General features: G+C 39.8%; 1 long non-coding RNA gene across 1 annotated transcript; it reads right to left on the reverse strand.

Annotated features, from left to right (window-relative positions):
- Positions 1-1,651: 1,651 nt before the first annotated feature.
- On the reverse strand, positions 1,652-2,985 carry LOC123327382. The gene is made up of 3 exons (XR_006542119.1): positions 2,628-2,985; positions 2,253-2,561; positions 1,652-2,170 (listed from the first exon to the last, which is right to left on the reverse strand). It is a non-coding gene; the product is annotated as an uncharacterized LOC123327382 (long non-coding RNA).
- Positions 2,986-5,743: the final 2,758 nt, after the last annotated feature.

Genomic DNA, 5,743 nt, shown 5'->3' on the forward strand with positions numbered 1-5,743 from the left:
AACGAATAAGCTTTAAGTTCTTGTTGCAATTCGTTCCGAAGGTCGATATTGGTGGTACCACCAAACGCCTCAAACGCCTGTCAATTCTAGCAGCATGAGCCAGCGCAACGGATACTGCAATTTGTTCTACACTCAGCGACTTCCACCTGGCCATAAGCGAAGTAACCATTCGGCTTCCGTATAATGACAACCACTCTCCTTCCTTAGGGCATCCATTTAGCAGATTCATAACTGCTACAGCTTATGTCTATGTTCCCGCAAAATGTTGCAAAAATAATTATGTTATGTTATGTTAAATAACTGAGTTATGTTACGTTACGCCAGGAAAGCACGTCTGAGACAGCCATGAGATGCACTCCCCTCCAGCGACTTGCTGAGGGTCAACACAAGAGCGCTGCCGCCCAGCGGACAATTTCGGACAATATGTAGTCCACCGTTAAGCACCAGGATTGAGCGTCTGAGCCTGTGTGTTCAGGATTAAACTTTGGCAATACGACAGCATTTGAGTTTTTTGGGTCTCTTTGTAAGTTTTGCACTTCTTTTAACATTCTGCGACTCTAGAATTGTCAGCAAATTGTTTTCACTATTGGAAGTAGGAGTAGGCGATCCCACTTCTGATGTCGGATCTGAATCACTTTTATACTCGGCATCACTCTCTACCGTGTCGGCGTAACGTATTCTGACGCGTTTAATTTGGGAGCAAGGCATTTCTGTCTACTTCGGCGATCAAAACTTAATGTGCAGAACAGACGTTGCAATAATGCGTATAACCCAAGTCTACCCGCAATACAAACACACTTTGGAGACTTACTGCACTCCACACACACACTAATACCAATACGCATTATGGCATTCTTAACGGCGACCAGACTACGTTCGGCAGAAAGAGTTATTTGCCACGCTGTTGCGAGGTAGAGAATGCGTGTTCTAAGAATATGGAAAACGAAAGAAGTGGACACAAAGTAACAGAAAACGGTCGTTATACTGGAAATTAAAAATAAACCTGCGACATATACATTATAATTAAGGAACAGTAACCATAATATTATCTTTTAAGCTACGCATTAGGTTTCGTTGTTTCGTTGTTTGGAGTACCAAACCGAATAAAAGCTGACCATGGAATGTGTTTTACGGGCCGAAAGTGTAGTCAATTCTGTTCAGACCAAAAAATAACCTTGCATTTGATTGCCACCGGTGCTAGTAGAGCTAATGGTCAAGTGGAACGAGCCATGAGAAAATTGAAAAATATGTTAACGCCGGTTGAAACTGGAACGCAGTCTTGGCAGTATGTGTTAGGGGAGGTGCGGTTGGCAATAAATTGTACAACCGTCTGACGAAGACGACTCCTCTTGAAATTGTAACGAACACACTCATAGAGCGTTGTCCACCCCAACACACTCTGTCTACGATTTTTACCGGCATGCTCAGGGAAAATGGGCGTGGGTTTTGTGTTGCGATGAACAAGAGTGTTACAGCTACAATAGTGTAGACAGAGATACGGTATATTCAAAAAACGATAACCAAACGGTTAGGAAGCGGACAAAAAGGTGTACCTACTGAAGACGAGGCCCAGATGTTATTGGCCTTATTCATTACCCACCCTACCTGTGGAATCCATTCGGACTCCACCCTAGTACAACCACTTCTCTACATACCCTTTGGTGCCCAACAAGAAGTCAAATTAATTCATTTTGGTCCTCATATAATTAAAGATAAATATAAGATTCAGATACATTTTCCTAAACCTAATCCTTAAACTAAAAATTACGTTATTTATGTTAAGAAAATCTCTTATGGATTAATTTTGATTATCAACGACAAAATGAAAGAAAAAGTAATTAAGGTAGAAATTCAAATACTGGTATATAAGCTTACATTCTTCTTTTGTTCCTTCGACTTATTTTACATTAGAATTATTTATGATTAATGAGTATTTAATCTATAAACTTCTTCAAATCAGGATTAATTAAGGCAAGGTATTTTAAGAGTACTATTTAGGAATATCTGACTTTCTTTATATATATGTTTGTGTGTTTTATTATTTTGTTCTGTACTCACGCACTTTCCATCGATGTCAGCAGGCCTGATGACGTTTGATGATTTGCTGTAGGTATTACTATAAATCGGGAGAATCACATATATAAACTTGTCAGATCTCCCACAAGTTAAGCTAAATTAGAATAATGGAAATTTATAAGTAAATATTCTTATGTAAAAGTTAACTCAAATATAAAAAACTATTCTAAATATACTTAATACTGAACACGATCATTCGTGTTGCGGCTGCTTCGGGTTCGCAGCATACCCAGCGACAAGGCCAGCCTGGGGTTCGTGTTGTGCCCAAATATTATTGGAATGCGCAGGGTTGAAGAAGACACCAAGCTGATTTGTGCATTAAATGGATGCACGGCGATCTGCTTCCTGCGTGCGGCGATGAAGAAAAAAAAAGAACGCCAACTCTGGGGTGGGTTGACCTGTGATCTGTCGGCAGCAGAAGAGGTCAAGCCCAGCCTTCCACTGCACACGGTGGGTGCTCCTGATGCCAGCAGTTGTAAATCTATCTGCGATCAATGAAGCCACAGTAAATTTCACGCGTGGTCAAAAGTTTAGCGAAAAACAATACTAACCGCCTTGGCGACGCAGCCACTAAAACTCCTATCTCCAAACGTGGGACCGGCAGCGACGCAGTTAAAGGTAAACTATCACTTGGCAGTATTTGCCTTGAAAAACTATAATCCGAACCACACGATGCTCGTGGATTTTTAAATATGGATTTTGCACAATATTGAACTGCACTCGATCACGCCTTCACAAAAAGAGAACGGAAGTCTGCAAATCATATGTGACCGTAGCTTGCTATAATCCTACTCTGGAATTTTGTGGTATTTTTATTGGGCAATTTTCATTTTGGCCAGGATTTTAATTTGCCTAAAATGGTTCGTCACCAGATAAGTGCGGTAGCACATAGAAGGTTGCCATTCGGCTCGACTCCCACAAAATGTTATTGGAAAATTTGGATTACTTTCACCTGGTGACATAGAAAATTATGTTGATCTTTCAAATGTGAGAACACAAACTGAGAAGAATGTTTAAGCCACCGCAGCTTATGACAAAGAGCGATTTGATAAAAATAAGGCAAAAATACTTAGGCACAATGTAGGAGAATTTGTGCCACTTCAAAGCGAAGAAAGGTATCAAACCAATTTGAGTCCGAAATTTAAGGGGCCTTTTGAAAAATTAAAGGTTCTGGAGGGTGATAGGTATACCTTAAAGTCCTTAACCAATAAAAGAAATTACAAATATGCACATGAAGATTTGAGAAAATTGACAGATGAGCTGAATGTGTGTGATGATTTTAATAATAATTTTGAGAGTGATAAAACAGTTGCAGACGGTGTAGAGGTGGAAAATGAAAATATTAAAAGTGTTGAAAATGTTAAAGCACCTGAAGAAAGTGAAGCACACCAATAAGGGTGAGGAATGTTTTACTGCTGGCTAAAGATAATTGCAGAGTAATCAGACCATATAAAATAATGAAAGAACAAGTGCAAAACAAACTGATGTTGTTTTGATGATGATGTTAAATAAGTAACTTTAATGTTGAATGAAGAAGAATTTTTAATCTTGTTTAAAATTACTTTATAATAAAATTAATGCAAAGATGTTGGTAAAGGAGGCTTGATACTGTTTTGTGAAATTAACTTGATAAGTTTATACGAAAAAAGGTGTAAGTAACCCAACGTCATACTTTTGCCTTAATAAGGGATCATGGAATAGCTGTAAATAAATTAGACTAGTGGTGCTTCAGGGTCCCTCGCAGCAGTAACTGGATGCGTTTGTCACTGAATGGCAGCCGATGTATATGTCTCTGAACGACGGCCGGATGGCCGATGAAGTTATGGAGTTGGCCTAGCTAACCACGGCTCTTGTCACTCTTTTACGCACACCCACTCAGCTGTCGAGGGAAATTCAAATCGAGTAAGAGATTAAGAAGGATGGCTTCTGGCCTAGGGGATCAGATAGCAGTAGTAACAAAATGATAACGGCAATGCAGAGCTCTGACGGTTATATAACAACTTCCGGCCAGTCGCAGTGTCAGCAATTTAGCCGGCGCTGGTGAACGTACTCCTTCCTCAGAATTTGGGCAATCTCTTCCTGCAATTCAGCCTCGGTTTTTCTGGCTCTAATGGCTCGCTGGCAGGTAAGACCGATGCAGATAAAAGCTCAACAAATTGGTCTCGTAATTAGCGCGAACTTCTTGATTTGCTCCAGATTGTGATCACTCAAGCGGTGAAGGTATGGGAGAATCAAGATTTCGTGCCTTATCGTAATGTTCAGGACAAACGAGCTGGCTACTCCCGGTCCCCTCTTTTGGAATTCGTTATGTTTGATAAATGTTGTCTCTTTGAATAATGGCTGCCATGAGATTCTGTAATTCCATGATACTAATTCTGTTACGAGTTAATAACATCTCATATAAATTACCTGAATCTACTTGCGTATTTTTGGAAACTTTTTAAATTTGATTGACGATCTGTGTTTTGGTATTAATTTCTACTTGTCTATTGTGTGCATTAATTGGTTGTGACTTCGTAAATTTTATCTTCTCTTAAATCTCAGCGTCTGGTATCACGTAGTTGAGCGATTTCAATGCTCAAAGCTTCTGCCTGTGGGACTGGGAACACATGACGACCATGCTGTCGGTTTGCTCCACCACTCGCCTGTACCCAGAAAGGTTAGCTGAGTGTCTAACATAATTCTAAACTGGCGGATACCTTGTTTGCCAATTTAGTCATTTTTGGGAAGTTGTACTCGGAGTACCTGCTTCACGTTTTCTTGAGCCGACCTGTGCTCTGTTTTGTTCTTGTGGTGTGGTTTTTTTTCTCTTTTTTTTCGACTGCAAAAATTTCGGTGACCCTTTTTTTACAATACCAAAACTTTGTGGCCGGAACTTATCGAACCACCTCGACCTGAAAAAAGTGCAAGCGAGTGAAGATCACAATGGAAGGCATTTAGACCATTAGGAATAATGGTGTTGGAAACCGTGTCAACACGGTTTTATGAAACGCAGATCTACAACCACTAACCTCTTGGAGCTAACTTCTTTCGTAATACAGGGTTTCAAAAATAATCTTCAAACAAATGTCATCTACACTGATTTTAGTAAAGCATTTGACTCTGTTAATCATTACCTTCTCATAAGAAAACTTGATCTTATAGGTTTCCATGTTGATCTTCTTATTTGGATTTCAAGCTATCTGAATGGCAGGACACAACAAGTCCTCTTTAAAAATTCTTTATCTTCTATTCTCCGAGTCACATCCGGTGTCCCACAAGGGAGCCATCTTGGTCCGCTTCTTTTTACCTTATTCATTAACGACCTCCCCTTAATAATAAAACATTCGCGTGTACTTATGTACGCAGACTATGTTAAATTATGCCTCCAGTACAAGGAAACTTCGTGCCATTTGGACTTACAATCCGATCTAGACCGATTTTAAATATGGTGCCGTGATAACATATTAGACTTAAATGGCTCCAAGTGTAAAGTTATGACCTTTTGTCGTGCCAACCCAATACGCACGACTTACACTCTAAGTGGGTGCTCTCTAGACAGAATAACACGAGTTGATGATCTTGGTGTTCTTCTGGACCCAAAACTAAAATTTTCTGACCACATTTCGTCTATTGTCAATAAGGCCAGGGGTGTGCTTGGTTTTATAAAAAGGTGGTCTAAGGAATT

This window comes from Drosophila simulans, chromosome 2L (genome assembly GCF_016746395.2).
Source record: "Drosophila simulans strain w501 chromosome 2L, Prin_Dsim_3.1, whole genome shotgun sequence".
Taxonomy (NCBI): Eukaryota; Metazoa; Arthropoda; class Insecta; order Diptera; family Drosophilidae; genus Drosophila; species Drosophila simulans.